General features: G+C 34.8%; 1 protein-coding gene across 5 annotated transcripts in view; it reads left to right on the top strand.

Moving 5' to 3' along the window:
* mas (trypsin-like serine protease domain-containing protein masquerade) overlaps nucleotides 1-23,267 on the top strand; it is a 192,824-nt gene that overhangs the window by 150,707 nt on the left and 18,850 nt on the right. The window contains exon 1 of one of the 5 annotated variants that reach the window (XM_073987407.1): nucleotides 10,411-10,520. The exons of 3 other annotated variants lie outside the window; for them this stretch is intronic. The gene's annotated coding sequence lies outside the window, so the exon portion shown is untranslated. Of the gene's footprint in view, nucleotides 1-10,410; nucleotides 10,521-17,764; nucleotides 17,834-23,267 lie in introns of those variants that run through there. One more of the 5 variants, XM_073987409.1, reaches the window with a different exon arrangement.

Here is a 23,267-nt window from a genome sequence, read left to right as displayed (position 1 = left end):
GTCCGACACATCCGAACAATTTCGGAAGCAAAATAGTTCAGATTTGATTCCGATTTCTATACGATTTTTCGTAGGGGAATTCGTTCAGATTTCGTTCCGATTTCGGAGAGAATTTTTGAAGTAAATTTCCCTTCGAATATACCAATGTTTTTCTTCCGATTTCAGTACGAATACGGAGCGAAATATCGGAAACAAATTTCCCTTCGTACAAGAACCACCTTTCGTATGTATCTAACAGCATGGGATTGATTTCATTTTAGTTTGTTCTCTAAAAACAAAGTGGTTGGTTATAAAATTCGCATAAACAATTTTTAAATGTTCCAGTGCTGATAGACTTCACACAAAATTTACATTGTTCTACTATAACTACAAAAACCAAAAAAAAAAATCATTTGAAAAGTTTAAAATTACAACCTTCCAATAAAAAAGCATAACAAGGAAAAATGGATCAATAAAGAGGGTGTCAGAGAAATTTTTTTTCCTTCGATATTCATACGACATTATTCCGAAATCGTTCAGAAATCTTTACGAAGATTCGATAGGTACATCCGATTTTCATACGACATTGTTCCAAAATCGTTCAGAAATCTGTACGAGGATTCGGAAGAAAAAATTCCACTTCCGAATTTCCCAAGGACTTTCTTTCGATATAGTTCTGAAATCGGATGTACATCATTCAGATTTCGCTCCGACATTTCGTTCCGAAGTTATGTCAACCACTTTATACAACTTTCGTTAAGATATCGGTACGATTTTCGATCCGACATTGGACGTAGCGTCCGATTTTAGTACCGATTTCGTTACGATGTCGGTACGAGTGATTTGCTGGTATATAACATACAAATATATTTAAATGAACGAATATTAATGTTTAAAAATCCTTACAACAGGACATTATACAACCAACCAACTTTTAATTATTGAAACATATTTGCCCAATGAGAGAATCAGATCAAAAAATTGCATCGTCAAATTATTGTCTTAGTTTCATAAAAGTTAGAGTCGATTTAACCACGTCCCACAGTGTCAAGACCGTGGCAAATTGGTCCTTTGGAATACAAATTTATTGATGGGAATAGAAAAAAACATTTCAATGTGAATGAATTTGCATTATGGTATTGATACTCTCTTAACAAAAACGGTGTCCACTAAATCTCGAGAAGGAGTGGAATGTTCATCCTATATATAGTGGTGAACTTATTTCGATTATTAACAAAAAATGTCAATCAAAAAATTCAAAAAAGAAAAAATAATCTTGTTTATAGACAATTGGCCTGTTCCCGTACATTATAAAGTGGTAAAAGTCGTAAAAGTTGTAAAAATCGTAAACGATTTTCATATAAATTTTGTGTACGGGAACGCAAATGTGTTAAAGTGGTAAAAATTGTAAAAACTTTTTAGTTCTAGAACAGAGCTAATATTTCGACTTTCTCAGCAAGGCCGAAAAATATGTACATTTATGTATGAGGACTAAACAAAAAATGTCAGTCATTTCCCACCATACCATTGCTGTCGAAAACGATATCGTTTTCGAATATTTTTCGATAGTTTTGCAGATATTTTGTTCGGGAACGACAAACGAGAATTAATTGAAAACGATTCATTCGTCGCTCAGTTTGTGGCATCAAAACCGTCGATTTCGAATATCGGCAATAATATGGAGATTTTATACAAACAACATAAAATTATTTTTTGAAACCAAAATAATTTCCAATTAAAAAATATTTCTCGAAAGAATTTTTCTTGTGAAGAAAAAACATTCACCAAACAAAATAAAATTATTTTTTGAAACAAAAAAGTTTTCAAAGTGAAAAATATTTCTCGAAACAATTTTTCTTGTGAGAAAAAACATTTACCAAATGCTCGAAAATGATATCGTTTTCGAACTTTTGACGAACAAAAGAACAACGTGCTTATGTACACACGAAAAACATGTGCCAAACATTCGAAAGTGATAGTCGTTTTTGAAAGTTGTGCCGAACATTCGAATAATATCATGGGGGGTTAGGTTGAATTATGTGGCTAAAACTTTCCAAATACCGAAAATCGGGCGGTGCCGTTCTATGGGGGGCTATATCAAAACGAGCACCTACTATTCTCCGTAGGAATAATATTATCTATTCCGGTTGGATATTGTGGCTAAAACCCAAACAGTTCTATGTGGGCTTTATCAAAACGTGGACCTTCCCACTTTATTGTCCTCGACATTGTAAGCCAACAATAAGTACTTGTACTAAAATTGATCCACCTTTCTACTAAACTCGCAATATAGTGTGTCCCTGTCCGCGATTTGATTTAAAATTTACATCAACTTCGAAGATGGACGGTAACACTCCACTCGTTACAAAGTTAAAAAATTATTTTTGAGGAAACCCGTAAGAGTCCCAAAAATTGCCAAAACTATGAAAAATGTTTTTTTTTTTTCATTAAAGTACAGGAAAATTTTATTTCGTTCATGCTCTATCTGGTGGCTACTATCAACATTAGGGAAACTTCTTGAATAGGTTCCAGATTTTTTTTGCATTTGGTATTCTTTGCGGTCTTGACTACAAAAATTATTTTTGGGAAGTTTATATTTCTCGAGACAATAGTCCTGAAAATTCCCAAAATCACCGGCACATAATGGTTAAGAAATCGATTTTCCTGTCCAAAACCCCCAATTTTTGTTGTCATCGATTGCACATTTCTATATGGAATTCGATAGTAAACATATTGAAGCTAAGGGAACCAAAAAATTAGGTCAAATTAATGGATGGTGTGGGTGTGGAGTGCTCCTAAAGACGAACATTTTTCCCATTTTTTGGAAAATACGTAATTTTTGCAAATTTCTGGAGAAAGAAATAGCTATGTCTCGGAAACTATAACAGATATTGTGTTCATTGTTTTTCTGTTAGGTAGATAGGGTTGTTTCTTTAAAGAACAATTTTAATAAATGACCGTAGTGTTGACATGAAATTAGCTACTTTATTTTTCCTCAGCTACTAAACTCCAACTTTAGTGGTATAGAACTTTGAAGGAACAGCATGGAACGGTGTTTTGTTTTTGCAGAATGATGTCTGATACATACCTTAGTACCCGTCCTGTTCGGTCCGTTTAAATTTTATAATTACACCTTTTTTTCAAAAATGGACATTTTTAACGTATATGAGTTTCATGAATACCCAAGAAGTACTTATTATTTTTTTATTTTAATTTTTTTTATTTCTTATTTTAATTTAAATTTTTTGAAAAAAAATTATCTTTTTCGTTTTTTAGGGTTTGTTTTTGATATTTGACCAATTTTGGTAGATTGAGAATATGAAAAACTCAAAAACACTAATACTTCACGGTGCGCCTGAACTAACATTGAATGAAGGCTGATTGCACCTGGGATGTTTTTGCGTATTCTGACACTTCCATGTTCATAAAAGAGAAAAATCAAAAAAACAAAAGAAATCGTCGGAGGGCCTTTTAAATAAATCGCAGTCAAAGTTGACATTTTAGGGTTTTTTAAATTTTCACGATTTAGCTTGAAAACCTCAAGTCCAATGGAAATGGGACTAAAGAAAATATTGTAGCAGTGAAAATTATATACCTTTATGATATTTTCGTAAGTTTTACCGTTTTTGAGATATAAAATTTCAAATTGGGATAATGCACTGACTGTATCGCTTCCTTAGAAAATAATGTCATGCACGGTGAGCCTTAACTAACTTTATATGAAAAGCCCTTACAGTTGTGAAGTTTTTCGGATTCTGAAACAGCAATGTTCATAGATGGGAAAGATTCAAAAACAAGACAAAAATGCTGGAGGGATTTCAGAATTTTGCTTCGAAACGAAATGGGCCTAAATACGTGATTTGAATGCAAAATATGAAAACACTTAAAATTTTAACTTTAAACTTGACCCCTGCAACTGCTAGGCCGAATTTGATAGTTTTTTTGATATACTGGAAAGCCGATTGTGTTATCTGTTGAACAAATAAAAATGATGAAAATATCTCTATCCGTTCAATAGTTACAGAAGTTTGGCCAGGAAAGAACGTTTCTGAACCATTGGGCGTCATCCAGTACCTACACCTAGAACAAAATCAACATATTTCTTTCTTGGAACAAGAGCATTGTAACAAAAAAAATATAGATTACTAGAGGAGTGGTCCTAACATTTCGGAGCCCATATGTCAGGACGTATTGGCTTCCACTAGTTATGGCGTTAACCAGCTATTTTAGTTGTTCGCTTTTAAGTCATCATGTCAAAAACATAAACTTTGTAATCAGAATCACGAGAACTACCTGCGATTTACCTTTTAAAGTAATGCTCGAACAACTCTTAAACAGGAATCCTCGAACGGTCAATAACTCCTTTCTATAGTTATCGTGCCCATCAGCTTTTTCAATTGGTTACCGTGTCAGGGAACATGGCCTTGGACCACAAAATGGGTACCTTCGATACAAATTTTAAAACGATCCGCACTTAACACAACTTTTGCGAGAGAAAAAAATTACGATGTGTAAAGTTTCGGCCAAATTCAATTCGCATACCAATTAAGGAAGTTAATTTCTTTGCCCAAGGGACGAACTCTATTTATTTTGTTAAGAATCGGTTCAGATTTGGGTATAGCTTTCATATAGTTTTTCGGCCGATTTGAGGTATTTGATCCACCAAACACGCTATATTTGTTCAATTTTGATGACATTTTTAATGTTTGACCGAATTTGGTCCAGAAATAAATAAGCCAAATTATATTGAAATATGAATAGATTTGAATATAGCTCCCATATAAATTTTACACATGGCATCTGTTATCTACGAAATCATGGTTTTAGACCACAAGTATGTTTAGACCAAATTCGTTTCAGGCAATTTGGAGCCATGTTCATCCGTCTGTCTGCTGTCCTGATATTCGGTATTTTGAGGATTTAAGCAATCCTTTCTTTACACATAAGTTGCAATTTGGTACTTAGGGCTTCTAGTGGTCACTAAGTTTTTCCACCAAAAATTGTGGACATAGGTCCACGTTTGGTATAGCCCCCATTTTAGGTATCTCGCGATTTTCAGTATCTTAGGGAATTTAAGCTACATTTTCCGCCCAAATTAGGTGTAATTTGGTACTTGGAGTTCCCAGTGGCCACAAACATTGTGGACATAGGTTTACTTTTTGATATTGCCCCATATAACAGTACCTCCCAATATTTGGTATTTTGAGAATTTGTCGACATTTTCAGACCAAATAAGCTGAATTTTGGCATTGGAGGATCTCGTTGGTTATACATCTTCTCCACGAAAAATTGTGAACATAGGTCAACGTTTTGATATAGCCCCCATATAACTTTCCCCCCGATTTTTGGTATTTTGAGCCAAAGTTGAGTATTCGGAATCTAGTAAGTCAAGTTTAATTTGTCGAGAAAGAATTGAACTGGACATTAGATAAGTTTAAGAGCTTCTCTTGGCTCATTTTGACGTATTTTTCACTAGGTTGTCGTAGTGGTCCCCTTTACAAAAGCAATTTTTTTTTGAGTAAGTCCATATTTCCTGAGATAATGGTCTAAAAGTTTCAAAAAAAAAAAAGCTAGTGTGCAAGATAACTTTCAAAGTTTTTCAAAAATGTCTTCCAAACATACACAGAAAAAAATAATTACAGCATTTCAGGAATAGTGTTCATAAAGTCTTGCCAGGGTTCCAATTTCTGCATTTCATGAACGCCTTTCATAAAGCAAAAAAAAAATATTTTTTTTTCTGAGAGATTGAAAAAAAAAACAATTTTAGCTAGTTGCTGCTTTTGTTTTTATTGACTAACACCACCAAACGTTGGAACACTTTCTTTGTCAATGCCCAGCTTTCGAAAATATCAGGTCCCAGTCTTTAGGGACCGACACTATACCGGGACTTAATCAGATAACGGTAAATGATGTTAAACAGTTAAGGGATTTTGTTATTCCTAAAATTATAAAGATACCAAATATGACCCTTTCTTCAATTAGTCTAGAGTGCACAACAGGCCTATTCTGGCTTAAGTGTATGTCCATTGGACATGTGGCGACTTGCGCCCCTCTTTTCAACCTATCCTAACACCACCACACACCGCCAGTCACAAAGCAAAGACCAATTTTGATGCTTCTTATTAATTATAAATGTTTTTATTTTGTATTATTGTAATTTACCGTTTTTTCTAATGAATTTTCACTACTGTAGTTGTTATCATCTTGTGAGCATAGCAGAACAATACGAACCATATGTACATACATGTTGAGTCTATCAGCACTAGGTTGAGATATTAGATGTTGCCTTTATACTCGTATTAAAGAAATTAGAAATTTGTAGTTGCGAACTATATCATACAGCCAAACACTTTGTTGTTTGGTTTGTCAGTTAACTAACAACAAAATGGTTGCGACCTACAGTGGTAGTTTAGGAATGTTGTTGTGGTGTGTATGTGTGTGGTGTGGTTTGTTGATATAGTCTTAATGTGATGGTGAGACGATGGTGGGGGTTGTGTTGTGGTTTGTTGATGCATTGTCAATGCGATGGTGAGACGACGAGGCCATTCAAAAGAAAACTAGAACAAAGTTGAGATCATTTACTAAACAAGAGAGGAAATATGAGAGCAAATAGTGGAATATAGGGAAAAATAGGAAGGTGAATTTGCATCTTATGAAAATCTCACATATTTTGAAAAAATAGTGGCTTTCGGATGGAAGTAGGAAACTGCACATGTATCTTATGTGAGGTACCTGTACTACTCATCAAACTATCATACAGGGATACGAGGTTGTAAAATAGTCATAACCCTTCTTCTTCTTTATTGCTTATTCGATTTTCGAATGTTAGCGATCATATTACAATTGTCAAAAAAAATTACATATTTATGTTTTTTATAAATTATTAACAAAATAGGAAAATATATCTCTATTTCTCGCTATGCTTATTAGATTTTCGGCGTTCTGGAGTTCTGTCCATTGTTGGATATTTTGAATCCATGACATCTCTTTTCTTCCTCTGGTACGTCTTCCTTCTATGTTTGCTTGCAGTATTTCCTGGAGAATGATGTATTTACGGTTTCGCATAATGTGCCCTAGATATGCCGTTTTCCGTTTCTTTATGTTGTTTAATAATTCTCTTGTTGTATTCATTCTTCGCAATACTTCAGTATTTGATACATGCAGGACCCATGGTATTTTTAGTGCTCGACGGTACACCCACATCTCAAATGCTTCGAGTCGTTTGATATCTGCCGCTTTTAACGTCCACACTTCGACTGAATATAACAAGACTGGCCATATATACGCTTTTATTAAACGAGATTTTGTTGCAACATTTATATCATGGCTTATTAGAACTTTTTTATATTTATGAAATGCATCTCTTGCCATTTCTATGCGACATTTGATTTCTTTTGAGTAGTCCCATTGATCGTTTAGCAAAACTCCCAGATATTTGAAACTTTGTACCCTCTCAATATGGAAATTTTGTATTTTTAAAATCAACTCGTTGTGAGCGTTGTTCTTACTTATTATCATAAATTTTGTTTTGAGGGTGTTTATTTTTAGCCCATACAACTCACTACTTGATGTTAGTCTATCAACAAGATTTTGTAGGCCTGATATGCTGTCGGATATTAATGTAGTGTCATCAGCATATCTGATATTATTTATGTAATTGTTGTTTATCAATATATCAATAACCCTAATAAGCAGATATATAACTGAAAATAAGCATTGACGCCACGTGACATAACCAAAATAGCGAAACCTTTTGCTTCTCATTAAATTTGTCATCATATTAATTCATACATATATCATTTTATATCATATATTAGCTCTGTTCCTTTACGTGCAAGAATCTTCAGTGGTAAAACCACTTTTTACTCGAAAAGCGTTCCTTTACTTCTGACTACTTTTGCGGTTTTACCATTTTCCAAAGTAAAGAAACATACCAATTATTTTATTTCATATATCATATCACTTAAAATGGTTTGCGCGGGGCATTTTTCGATATTTAAATGGAATAAAAGTTATTATAGTCAATAATAGGCAAAAGGCCATTCATTCGTGCAACAGGAAAAATTTTCTTCATTTTTTTATTTTTGGATCATGTTAGCTCGATTAAAAATTCAATTAATTAAAAACTTTCTAACCCAGCAAAATTTGAAGAAAGGGGTTCCATGCGATGGCGTGATTTCATGGCATCTTTTGCATTGGTTCAAACGAAGTCGTGAAAGATCCGATCTTTTCATTAGCTTTTAAACCAATGCAAAGGAAGTCGTGAATGATCCGATCTTTTCAACGGCATTTGAACCCATGCAAAGGAAGTCGTGAAAAATCCGATCTTTTCATCAGCATTTGAACCCATTCCATCGATCCAATAGAGATGAATTTTGTGTTTTTATTTATATATATTTTTGTATAATAGGCTTATTTATAATAGGCTTGATGTTGTCGGAGACTTGAAATCACAACCAACGTTGTTAAAGCTCTCGTCGTAATGATAATGTCATTGCAAAGGGTTGGTAAAAATGACATGCCAAAGCATTGGTGGAAATGACATGCCAAAGCATTGATGAAAATGACATGTCAAAGCATTGGTGTAAATGACATGCTTTGGATCCAAAAATCAATTGCATCTTTTAGGGTCCACGCTCATATAAAATTCATCGATGAAGATGCCAAAAATATGACATGCTAGATCACGTTCACCCATGATTGAATGGCATCATTGGCATCGAACATTTTGTTGGGAAATAATTACCTTCGTCCTAATAAGACAACGGCTGAGATTTGAACCTGGGTCCTCTCCAACAAACAATGCCAATCTATCAATTCGCCGAAATGGAAGGCATTGCAATTCATGAAGAAAACCTATCTTTGATTGTAAAGGAGTATGTACCCAGGCAATAATTTTTTCCGAGGGCTCTGATTTCCGATTTTTTCTGACTCCTTAGGTCATGTTAGCTCGATTAAAAATTCAATTAATTAAAAGATTTAAAAAAAAGATTTGATTTGTGCGTAACCTTTTTTAATACTTAAATATAATAAACTTTATTTTAGTCATTAATAGGCAAAAGTTAATTCATTGCCCCTTCAGAAAATCATTTTTGAGGAGAAAGGTCAAACCGTCATACCCCAGGAGTATAAATCATGCTGGATAATACTTTTAACAACAATAAAACCTTTTTTGATGATAAACATTGGCGTTTTTATTATTAGGCCAGCAACATTTCTAGTAGCCTTCGTATTTGCATACTCTTCCGCTAAGCATAGCGTGCTATAGATAAATGCATCGCGTTGCAAACATTCAACAAATTGTCGTTTCTCTATGTGATGCTGATATGGACTTGAGGACCTTTTTCTTGCTTTCAAGATTGTCGATGATTTATACTTGAATCATGCTGATGTGTGTAATAATACACCTAAAATAAATGGAATACAGATACTAGTGCATTTATCCCATAAAGTAAATTGACCTCACATGTACAATAAGTTAATTTTGTAGGTTCCCCGGTGAAATTTCCTATTGGCCTAAAAAAGCGTTGAAACTAAGTTTTTTTTTGGTTAAAACAAACGTGATGTCATTTACTACTAACTGTGATTATTTTTTGATTCGTTCGACCACTGTGCTTACTCCACATACTTACTAAACAAACAAACAAAAATCCACACTCACTGTGTGTCTGTCTGTTGTTTGTCTGTCCATCAATAACCAACTGTTTTTGGTCTATCCATGGATGGGTATGTGCGATTTAATTTGGAAATTCTGATGAGTGTGCGTGTATGAGTTTTTGTCTATGTCGTCTTATAGCTTGATTGGGTAGTATAGCTTTCAGTAGTGACGGTTAGTCTTACTGCTCCGTTGCGCCCCATCCCGGCCCCAGCATGAGTGCTAAGACATTCATATTGAAAGCACGGACGTTTTTTTGTTGATGGCGTTCTTTCTCTGCGCTTCTGTGTCAACTTTTTTTATGCAGCTGACATACTTTCTGTTTTGGTTTTAATGTGCCGCTAAAACTCTGGTTTGTTGTTGTTATTGCTATGGAGTCGTTGCTTTGCCATCTTTATTCGGTTTTTTTTGTGTGAGTGTTTATTTTAGTTATTGCCAGTGGATATATTTTTTTGTAAGTGAGCTTTTGTTTGGTAGCGTTTTTGTTGTTGTTACTGATTGTCCACCTTCTTTAGTGAATGATTTGTTGGTCGAGATGTACAAAGTTAGCCTCTTTATTTGCGTATTAGCTGCTGGTGACGAGAATTTTTTTCGTAAAGTAATGGTGCTATGAAGGAACGCTTTATGTATTTTCATTTGCCAAACCGTTAACTCACGTATCGTATGTACGGTACAAAGCTTGTTTTTTTTGGATAAAAACTCAGTTTTTTGTCTTTGCAAAAAAGAAAGAGTATTGAGATGAAAAAAATGTGCAAATAATTTACACTTGTGTGCTCAATGAACGAACAATTGTTGATCGTTGCGTGTTGTTGGTCGATGGAATTCTCTGGAATGTTTAACTGTTCTACACAATTATGTGTTTTAATAAAACTTTCATTTCAGCGAGGTGATAAATTTCATAATTTTTCGTAACATAAAAAATAATGTGAAGCTTGAGCTATTCAAACAAAAGACTTAAGACACAAACATGTAATGTAGAAATCTACAAAAATAAACACTGTTAGAGGTTCTTAAAAATTGTTATGTGAGTGAATCACCTTTGTGTTCTTATTCTATTACATAATATGTTATTTTTGTGTGTCTTCATACCGTTTAATTTGGAATGGGTTTAATAATTCACTGATGTTGTTGTATTACAACAAATATTTCAACAGAAAAAATCCACTATTCCGCTTTATTAGTATCTGTTTTGTTTGCTTTGAAGATTACATTTTAAGATACATAACTGTTTACTGTTATACAAAAATTGCTAAATCATTTTTGTCAATTTGCTTTGGTTTTGATTTGAAACTAAAGACTTAAGACAAAAACCTAAAGCACTTCAAAAGAAAGAACTACTACTGGTCATTGACCCTCATGTGACAATATTGCTGTTACTTTTTTGTCATCAATATTTTGAATTTTATTGGCAAAATGTGGCTAAACAATTTGCACGAAATTACGTATAAAAACAATAACAGGAAATAACTTATCCCTGATTTTCCTACCCTCAGCCTTATGGCTAAATGTCATACAACGAAAATGTGCCTAATCGAAATAATGGTTTTAGACCCCGAGTATGTTTGGACGAAATCCATTTCAGACTATTTGAAGTCGAGTTTTGCCCTGTCCGTCCATCTGTCCATCTAGCTGGACCGCGCGATAATTCTCGAACGGATCAACTGATTGGTCCAAAATAATAAAATTTTGTTCAAACTTAGATCATGTTCGAATATGTGCCATATCGGTCCACTTCATTTAGTACCTCCCCTACAAACGTTTAAAATTGTTCGCTAAAATGATGCGCACGATAATCGATTGGGTCCAAACATTGCACGTCGTAATATTTCCTCTAGATGTAGATCGACTATAAATATGAATTATATCGGTCCACTCATTGGTGTACCTCCCACACAAATTTTAAAAATTTTTGGCGCAGGAGCAGTTTAGTTACTTTTGTCGATTTAGCATGAATTTTTTTGCAGCGGTCGTGATGCCGCCCTTTTTTCGGCGGTAAGACTATGCTTCCTGAGATAATGTCTCAAAAGCTCCAGCCTCAACTCAAATGACTGATGAAGACTAAAACTTATGAAATGAGTATCCGATTTGGCCGAAATATCTGTCTAACCCCATCTTTAAATTAGAGATCTAACCCTACAGCGACCCGTAATAAGTCCCACAGTTCTACGTTAGGAGATCACAGGCCAGATTGCTTTGGATATTCTACATTCTGGTTACATAAGCCATTTGCAGTGAGCCTTTTCAGGGTAGATCTCATAAAGTTTCCAATGTAGAAGGACATCGGTGACCTAATAGTTCCATCAATTGGTAAATCGATCGGCTTGGAGCCACCCCGCTAATTCGTTTCCCATTATATTACAATGTCCAGGAAACCAACAAAGTTTAACGATATATGATAGCTTTGAGAGCTTTTAGGACCGTCTGACTATCGATTTATTCCTGTCTCTTGTGAGACTGACAGCAAGAATTTTAGCTTAAAAGATGTAGACGTCTGCACCACTGCCTTCCTCCATCGTGGATTCATTTTTATATACAGTTTGTCAAGTAATTGTTTTCGAACCAAGAAAACTAACATTTTTCTGTAGTAATTTATGAAAAATGACTGATAATTGGGATAAAAATGTCGGGTTTTTTGCAAAAAATAGTTGGTAGACTTATTAAAGATAAGATAGGATGCATAAATAAAAAATTGACCCACGTAGTCCAACAAAAAATAAGGAAAACCCATAACTACATATAATTCAAGCTGTCAAATAAATGTTTTCGAAATTTAATGGAGGTTTTAAAATAACCCATATTTCTAGTAAATTCTTGAAAATAATGACATTTTATGAATGTTATTCTTAAAAAGAGTTAACTACTAACAAGTATTAACAATATTAGGCATAGAATATCCCTACTAGGAGGGTTACCATATGGAGCAAGGGAGTACCAGGTCATATTACATGTTAACAGGGTCCTATAGGTCTTATACCGGGAATATCTGAAAACTAAGGCATTTTAGTTCACCAGGATGGACTGCCATCAATTACAATAAATATTACCTACAGAATAACTAGATCAGGGGGATTGCCAGATCTACTAAAAGATGACAGTTTATATAAACAGTAAACGAGGCCGTCTGGATCCATAACCAGGGCTTAAAATTTGTTTATTTAACTCAAATTGAATTAAGGGATAAGAGAATTCTCCAACATAAACCAAAATACGACATAAAAGTACAAAAATCGCTTAAAAATGTATATATAAGATATTGTCAGTCTATGCTGATTTTTAATAGACCTCCGATTTCAACTGTTTATAGCGAGTTCAGAGGAATTCTGTAAGTTTTTTTGCTTCCATGCTAACACTGAAGCATTATTTACCCATCAACATAATTTTCCCCTTAAAAATGTACTACAGTAGTACTGCAGAGTACACGAAATGTGTCCAATAGGTCGAAGTATGCATTTCTGAAAATTGTCGAAACCTTTACCCAATACATTTCTAAGCAATATTGGTCACCTACTGCGATATTTCTGATTGTTTAAAGAAATGCCATTATCTCTTAATTAATTTTAAGTAAAAAAACAAAACTTCGGTGCCCTGTTTCGGGGCCCAGGTGGCCTCGTTCACTGTTTATATAACCTGGTAACTTTGTAGTCGATCTGGCAACCCTTCTGATCTAATTATGCTGTAGGTAATATTTATTGTACTTGATGGCAGTCCATCCTCGTGACCTAAAAACCTCATATAACGTCTTAGTTTTCAGATATTTCCGGTTTAAGACCTATAGGACCCTGCTTACATGTAATATGACCTGGTACTCCCTTGGTCCATATGGTAACCCTCCTAGTTGGAATATTCTATGCCTAATATTGTTGATACTTGTTAGTAGTTAACCCTTTTTAAAAATAACATTCATAAAATGTCATGATTTTCAAGAACTTACCAAAAATATGGGTTAGTTTGGAACCTCCATTAAATTTTGAAAACATTTATTTGACAGCGTGAATTATATTTATTTATGGGTTTTCGTTATTTTTTGTTGGACTACGTGGGTCAATTTATTATTTATGCATCCTATCTTGTCTTTAATAAGTCTACCAACTATTTTTTGCAAAAAACCCGACATTTTTATCCCAATTATCAGTCATTTTTCATAAATTAATACAGAAAAATGTTAGTTTTCTTGGTTCGAAAACAATTACTTGACAAACTGTATTTTCAAACCACACCTTCGCATTTCGAAAGTGTACAAATCGCCAAGTTTATGATTTTCGAAGATAAAAGCCATCCTACATACATATGTGTTCTCACAACATCTGCGAGAGGACAAGGGAGACTCCTCTCATATCAACGAGTGCACTCCGATTCATATTGGCTTAATGATATGGAACCTATTTCTAATCGGAGAGTCCGAACGGCATGTCTTACGACACCACTTTGTAGAAGTTTTCATGGCGGAAATGCTCAGAAATGTAAGCCAATATTACATTCAGGGGATTTGTCAGCCCCGAAAATGTTGATGTTCTGGTCAGAGAGTGAACCGCAGACTTTTTGAATGCTTACCACTGCACCACGGTGACTCCTGACCTAGCATCCTAACAGCTTAAAAATCCAAAGGTAGCCGATCACGTTCAGAGCAGAATTGACGCAGTCTTTTGCACACTTGATGGTTTTGACAGTAGTGTCTAATTCCCATGTGCCTATCACCAGTTAAGTCCACCATAGGTTAGGATGAAATTTGGTATTTAGTCTTCAATGGGGCTACCACACTTTCTCCCAGAAATTTGTCTGTACAGGTCCACGTTTTGATGTCGGCACCTCCCGATGTTCGGTATTTTCAAGGTTTTAGCCTCATTATCACACTTAAATTGCTGAATTGTCTTCCATGGGACTGCAACATTTTTTTCCGAAAATTAGTGAGTACAGGTCCACGTTTTGATATATCCCCCATAGAACTGTACCTCCGCTTTTCGGTAATTTCAAGTTTTTAGAATAATTATCACACCAAACAAGTAAAAAAGTATCAGTCGACAGAGAAATACCCTCAGCCTATGTGAATTGAAACGCTCATCTACAGACAGATCGAATGTATTCAGGGTCTTTTCAGAATTTTGTGGCCCTGTTTGGACACTTCAACTTGCCGACAAGAATGTGGATTAGGATTAAAGGTCAAAAGTGTTGCGAAGGAGGTACTTAAAGGAATGAATTGAAGTGGATCTTATTTTAGGAGTCATATCTTTTCGATAGATATCGCGCTCACTAGTTCATTTCATTTCAAACCATAATATCGCTGTTAACAAGGCCATAACGAACACCGAATACATTTCGTAATGATCTTCGAACAGACGCTAAACTCCACATAGACACAAATGTTGAACTTTTGTGGGTGAGGTACCCTAAGGAGAGGTCTGATATGAGTCATTTTAGAAGTCAAATTAAATTTGAACAAACTATTAGGAGATCCAAAGTTTGGTCTAAATTGGTTGACCAGTTCAAGGGACTTTTTTTAAATATTAGGGGGAAGTACCGGAAGTTGTGGACCGGTATTGCCCATCATCAAACTGAAAGTTTGCTCTTCAGCCACTGCAAATGGTGCTATAGGGTTTTTTACAACTTTCGGGCTGTTTTCTCAAGAAGTATGGACTTGCCCTGAAAAAAACGTTTACCGTCGTAACTGAAGCAGCGATTGCAAGTAGCTTCAACAAAAATCAATGTGATTCGAGAGCAGGTCTTAAAGAGAACTTTTCCAAAATTTTGTTCGGGAGGTACCCGAAGGAGTGGACCGATTGCGTCCGGATTGGAACCTCGTCTAAGCCTGATAGGAATTTCGCGATGTGCAAGGTATGGACCAAATCGGTCACTCCCTTCAAGAGTTATCGTGCGCACAACATTTTCCGAACATTTTCGATTTTTTGTGGTAGAGGTACCTGAAGGAGTGAACCTATATGGCTTATCTTCTAACTTAAACTAACCTTGCACAAAATATTACGAAGGCTCCAACCACTGCACACGCTGTCATGGGGGTTTTTGCACCTTTCAGGCTTTTTTCTCAGGAAGTATAGGCTTGCCCCTGACGAAGCTTGTACCGTAGTATGGGGGCAGTGAATACAAATTTTTACAACAAAAATCATAGCGATTCGAGATCAGGTCCTAATCGGAACTTTTGTGTGGGAGGTACCCGAAGGAGTGGGCCGATCGAGGTTATATTGGAACCTCATCCCATTACGAAAGCCAATTTTTGGACTGATTCGGATGATCCGTTCGAGAGTTATCGTGCGCTGCAGCCAGCCAGACAGACAGACGGACGGACATGGGTAAATCAACTCGAAATTTTCTGAAAAGGATTTCGCCCAAACATACTTGGGGTCTAAAACCAATGATTCACATTTTGCCCGCATGAAAGTGTATATACCGTCGTTAACATAAATGCTGAGGGTAAAGAGCTGAAATTTGATATTTAGTTTTCGCTGTGAGCGCTGAAGTTTTTGCCAGATATTTGTCAATACAGGTCCTGTTTTTATGTTGCCTCCATAGAACGGCACCGCCCGATTTTTGGTGTTTTCAGGATCACATTATCACACCGAAAGGGCTAAAATTTCGTATTTAGTTTTCGTTGGGAAGCCTTACCGCCAGAAATTTGTTATATAAGTCCATGTTTTGATATAACCCCCAAGGAACGTCAACTCCTGATTTTCTTCATTTTCAAAGTTTTACATTAATTATCACTCCGAAATGGATTAAATTTCGTATTTAGTCCTCGTTGGCAGCTTTAAATTTTTCCTCAGAAATCTATTGCTATAGATCCTAATTTTGATATACCCTCCATAGAACGATTTTTTTTTCTTTCGTTCGGAGCGAAGTGTGGCTAAAAAATGTTATTCAGGAAATTGTTAATACAGGGCAATGTTTTGTTTGGGACACCGTGGCGGAGGAGCTTAGTTCTTTCATAAATAACGACAAACAATTATAAAAAGTTTGTCCCGGTCGAACTTAACGCAATTTTATTTGTTCAGGGATTATGTAGTCATCTAGGAACTCTGAAATGAGAGATAATGACAAATGTAGGTCGTGAGTTGGAGCAAAAACAAAAAAATATAATATTTTTATATTAAGTCCTTCAAAGTTTCGGTAAGAAGGAGGTCCCATTTTATTGGGCAATGAAAAAAATGAATCGTGGTGAACTTTTCGAGTGGAAGGAGGTTCCTTATCATTGACCTAGCAATAACTGCACTTTTCGTTACGAAAGAAGTTTATCATTGTTAACTGTAAAACGTTCGTGAAATTTTTACTTGTTAGGAAGACCCTTAAAAATTTTTTTTGTAAAATAAAACCATTCGATTTGTTTTGGTGCATTAAAGAATGCAAAATTTATATGTGGATCATTTAAAGTTTTCACTTTATTTATAGTCTTGTGCGGTGTAGCGCCGAACTTTTATTGTTGTTTTTAATAGTAACCTATAAATATTGAACAAATAAATACTTACGTCAACTAGTGTTAATGCCAATTGGCATTAAATCAACAAAACTGATCGACAACAACAACAGCAACTACCAACCAAAAATGTAACCATAAAAATACATTTGAAATTGATGTGTTACAAACTGTGACTCAATCATAGGAGACAAAACCAAAAGAAAAAAATGAATTAAATAAATAAATAAAAAAAAATCAATAAAACTTGTTGTTGTGTGTGGGTATGTGTTGTTGTTATCAAACATGACATAAACATTTAAATACATTATTCGTCTAATTAGCCATATCAATGGACAGAAAGCCAAACTTTAATGTGGCTGAGTGAAAAATGAAAGTTTCGGCAATTAAACAAAGAAGAAGAAGACGTCTTATTTTTTATTAAGAAAGTTGACACTTGCCTGGCCATAGCAAATCTTCTTCATTTTGTTCAGACAATGCTGAAGCCACTTTATCTTGTTTATTGTTCAATTACAAATGAACAGCAGCTACAGCGTTATGTATGAGCGTTATTGCAGGTAATTGCCATTTAAATAAAATAAACAAAATACAACAGCCAACAATGAAAATTTGTTTTTGCTTAAAGATTTAAGATAACATCTGTCAGTTAGTATTTTGATTACTTTCGCTGTGTTTAGTGTTTGTCCTAATGGCAAAAGACCTGTGATTCTTTTCATTATTTTTTTGCTCAAGACTCCAGCTTTTACCGCACACATTTAACTTGACATTTGTGTATGAATGTATGTATAGAAATACGTGTTTGCAGGAATTTAAAAAAAATGTGTGACATATTCTGACCTAAATCCATTTATTAACAGGTTATTTGGGTTTATGACCATACCAGCCAAGCCAACTAACATACTTATTGTCTATTCCGTCTTGTGAGAATGTCAACAAAGAAAGACTTTGAAGGAATTCTAAATTGGAAATACAAAAAACAACAAACCTATGTCTATGTTTAGCCATCAGGAAGGGTGCCAAAGTGTTAACACAATTAATTAGCATTCAAAATGTATAACTTTCGTTCAACATTTTTTTTCGAGTTCCCCCATCTTCAAGAACACTTTTAGAGAAAACTAACACCGAACACCAAAAAGAAAAAAAACATGGAGAGAAAACAGAAATTCAAATATATTTTTAAACGCTTCAGGCCACCGCCATAAATACTTGATTTACAACTTTATAGCAATATATGGTTGTAAGCGTGTTTTCAATAGAATATACATATGAATATTCGGTGTAGAATTTGTTTGGTTAATTGAAAAAGTAGTACGCACATGTATTTCACATAGCAACAGCCAATTATAATCGTTAAGAGAGATTTGATCTATAAAAAACATTTATTACATTTACTAAATTTAGTACATAGAGCTATTATTCGCACACACGTAAACATTACACACTCTTATCATTTTTCTGGAAATGTCAAACTTTTGTATGCGTGTTTCCTGTTCTTGGGAATATGAAGTTTGCAATTGGGGCCAACTTAAGGGCGATCGATTTAGAGGTTCCTACTTTCTTTAAGGAAAAAAACACAGAAAATCAAATTGAAAGGATAATGTGTATTAACATTTGAAGGAACATTCGATGACATTTATTTTTGCAGATTACGTCTAACAAATATTTGCCGAGGCTACGTCTCGGACGGTCCATCCATTGAGACCAATTTTCAATGACACGTTCAAGCTTTTCGACTGGTAACTGGCAAATGGCACGTCTGATGTTTTCCTCCAAGACCGGAATCAAAGCGGCTTTATCCGCATACAATTTTGACTTTACATATTCTCACAGGAAAAAGTCTAACGGTGTGATATAAGACGATCTTGGTGGCCAATCGACTGGTCCAAAACGTGCTCACTTCTTTCAATAAATCCATTGATTGCGATGTATAGGAAGTGGCGCCGTTTTGTTGAAACCAAATGTCGCCGAGATTACGATCTTTAATTTCAGACATCAAATAGTCGGTTATCACGGCACAATAACGGTTGCCATCGACGATGAAGTCCTAACCGGCATCATTTTGAAGAAATAGGTTCCGACGATTCCACCGACCGACAAACCGTTTTTTTGGATAAAGTGGCAGCTCTTGAATCTTTATACCCTACACCACTATGTGGGGAGGGTATTATAAGATGATTTTGGCCAAAAAGTTTGTAACGCATCGAAATAATGGTCCTAGACTCATACTTATATATACCAAATTGAATATTTCGACGAGCTGAGTCGATCTGGCTATATGTGTCCGTCTGTTCGTCCGTCCGTCCGTCCGTCTGTCCATCTAAACCTTGTAATCACGCTACAGGTCGCAATTTTGATCGGATCGTCACGAAATTTTGGATGTTGAAGGGGGACCCGGAGGGGAAGAAGCCTATTGATTTTGGTGATGGTCGGGTAATATTTAGGGGTCGGAATGGGCAAAAAACGTATGTGGATAAAAAGACAACGTTTTTTCCAAAACGAATATATCAGATTCTGTATGAATTATACCAAAAGCAAAACCTGACAATGAAAGTAGAAAATATCTACTTTCCTATGATGTAAAGTAGGTTATCGTAGGTGATGAAACAACGAAAATATCACAGTAGTCGCAAATAAAACCCAAATTTTAATTTTTGCGATTATAATTATAATGACGAATATCACAGCTTTAGTTGGAGACTTTCCAAAAGCAAAGCCTGGCTATGAAAGTAGAAGCTTCCATCTTTACAATGATGCAAACTAGGTCGGCGTAGGTGACCAAATAACGGAGATATCGCAATAGTCGGTAATACATCCCACTTTTAAATTTTTTGGAAATCACGCTGCAGGTTGCAATTTTGATCGGATCGTCACGATATTTTGATTTATTTAAAATGACAACGTTTTTTTTTCAAACCAAATATCTCAGCGTCTATAAGGGGTATATAAAAAGCAAATTTGTTCAAGGCAAGGAAAGTAGAAAATATCACCTTTACAACGATGTAACGTAGGTTGTCGTAGGTGGTCGAACAACGATGATATCGCAATAGTCGCTAATAGAACCCAACTTTTCATTTTTGCGATTTTAATAATAATGACGAATATCAAAGCTTTGGTTGGGGACCATCTAACAGCAAAGCCAGCCTAAGAAAGTGGAAAATCCTATCTTTAAAATTATGCAAAGTAGGTTGTCGTAGGTGGTCAAATAATAGAGATATCGCAATAGTCGGTAATACATCCCTTTTTCTACTTTTTCTGCAATCACACTATAGGTCGAAATTTTGATCGGATCATCACGAAATTTTCTCACAGAGATAGAAGCATATTGATGTTGGTGATGTCGATAGTAGTCAAATATTTTGGTTCAGTTCCCCTTAAGCCATCTATATATATAAAATTGAAATTTGTTTGTCTGTCTGTTTGTTTGTTTGTGCCTTATAGACTCGAAAACCGCTGAACAGATCTTACTAAAATGTTTAGGGTACATTGCTACATGGCCTGGAATGAAAATAGGCTATATCATTTTTTGAAATTTCGCGTTGATCTGGAGATATAGCATCAAAACCGGAGGTACCTCCAAAAAATTTAGATTTTGTATGCAAATATCTTTAGAACTGTTACAGATACAATCTCCAAATTTTGTATGCGTGACGGAATTTGATGTAGACATAAATTTACCAAATTACATTCAAATCGGTTCAGATTTAGATATAGCTCCCACATACATATATTTTCGGCCGATTTCCTTATTTTATGTACCAAACATGCTATTTGTGTCCAATTTCAATGAAATTTGGAATGTGGGACGGAACTTGGTCTGGAAATAAATGTGCAAAATTATATCAAAATCGATTCAGATTTGGGTATAGCTCCTATACACATATATTTTCGGCCGACTTTCTTATTTTATGCACCAAACTCGCTATATATGTCCAACATCGCTGAAATTTTGAAATTCTCACGGAATTTGTTCTAGAAATAAATGTGCCAGACTATATTGAGATTGGTTCAGATTTGGATATAGCTCCCATACAAATATATTTTCGGCCGATTTCCTTATTTTATGCACTAAACACGCTATATATGTCCAATTTCGCTGAAATTTGGAATGTGTAACGGAATTTGGTCTAGGCGTAAATGTGCCGAATTATATCGAAATCGGTTCAGATTTGGATATAGCTCCCATATATATTTTCGGCACATTTTTCGCATTTGATGCACCAAACACGCTATATACGTCCAATTTCGCTGAAATTTGGAATGTATGACGGAACTTGGTCTGGAAATAAACGTGTCAAATTATATCAAAATCGGTTCAGATTTGGGTATAGCTCCCATACACATATATTTTCGGCCGACTTTTTTATTTTATGCACCAAACTCGCTATATATGTCCAATTTCGCTGAAATTTTGAAATTCTCACGGAATTTGGTTTAGACATAAATGTGCCGAATTATATCGAAATCGGTTCAGATTTGGATATAGCTCCCGTATATATTTTCAGCCGATTTCCTCTATTTTATGCACCAAGCACGCTATATATGTCCAATTTCGCTGAAATTTGAAATGTGTAACGGAATTTAGTCTGGACATAAATGTGGCGAATTTTATCGAAATCGGTTCAGATTTGGATATAGCTCCCATATATATTTTCGGCCGATTTTCCGCATTTGATGCACCAAACACGCTTTATACGTCCAATTTCGCTGAAATTTGGAATGTGTAATGGAATTTGGTCTAGGCACAAAAGTCCCGAATTATATCGAAAACGGTTCAGATTTGGATATTAGGGTTATGACTTTTTGACATTTTTCCTCAAAAATGATTTCCTGTAGCAGGGATGAAAGAACTTTTGCCTATTAATCACTATGCTATCGTTTATTCTATTGAAATATAAAAAAAGTTCACGCACAAATCGATTTAAAAAAAAATAATTTTTTGAAAAAATATATGAAATGAAAAAAATTTTTTTTTTCAAAAAATTATTTTTTGTTGCACGAATGAATAATTATAAGCCTACTTATAACTATAATAACGTTTATTTCATTCAAATATTAAAAAAGTCGCGAAAAAAGTAACTTTGAAAAAATTTTAAATTTTTTGTTTTTTGTTAAAAAATTATATTTTTGAATAAAAGCGTTTACGACATTTTTACGATTCTCAGAACTGAAGAAAAATAGTGAGAAATAAATTTTATGTCATTTTAATTATCTCATGTGGCTCTAAAGTTTATTTTAAATTATATATCTGTTTTCAGCGACTTCAAAAAATTGTCCATAATTTTGATAAATTCAAATTTTAAAATCATTTTGTGCGTGAGGTTTTTTCACCGAATCACCTTATAATTAAGATTTTATGTAATCTTATGGCAAAACTCATCACGCTATGATACAGGGATATGAGGTTGTAAAAAAGTCATAACCCTATTGGATATAGCTCCAATATATATTTTCGGCCGATTTTCCACATTTTATGCACCAAACACGCTGTATTTGTTCAATTTCGCTGATATTTGGAGGGTCTGACGGAATTTGTTCCAGAAATAAATGTGCTAACTTATATAGAGATCGGTTCAGATTTGAATATAGCTCCCATATATATTTTCGGCCGATTTTCTGTAGTTTATGCACCAAGCACGCTATATATGTCCAATTTCGTTGAAATTTGGAATGTGTTACAGAACTTGGTCTAGAAATAAATGTGCCAAATTATATCGAAATCGGTTCAGATTTGGATATAGCGCCTGTATATATTTTCGGCCGATTTCCTGTATTTTATGAACCAAACTCGCTATTTATGTCCAATTTCTGTGAAATTTGGAATGCGTAACGGGATTTGGTCTAGACATAAATTTGCCAAATCATATCGAAATCGGTTCAGATTTGGATATTGCTCCTATCTATATTTTAGGCCGATTTTCTGTATTTGATGCTCGAAACACGCTATATGTGTCCAATGTCGCTGAAATTTGGGATGTCTGACGGAATTTGTTCTAAATATAAATGTGCCAAATTCTATCGAGACCGGTTCAGATTTGGAAACACTACATATGTCCAAATTCACTGAAATTTGGAAGCGTGACGCAATTCGTTCTAGAAATAAATGGGACAAATTATACCGAAATCGGTTCAGATTAGAATATAGCTCCCATATATATTTTCGGCTGATTTTCCGTATTTTATGCACAAAATGTGAATGTAAGACGGGATTTGGTC

This window comes from Musca autumnalis, unplaced genomic scaffold (assembly GCF_047663935.1).
Source record: "Musca autumnalis isolate F117 unplaced genomic scaffold, ASM4766393v1 scaffold_4, whole genome shotgun sequence".
In the NCBI taxonomy this organism is placed as follows: Eukaryota; Metazoa; Arthropoda; class Insecta; order Diptera; family Muscidae; genus Musca; species Musca autumnalis.
This window is presented reverse-complemented; position numbering and strand designations above follow the sequence as displayed.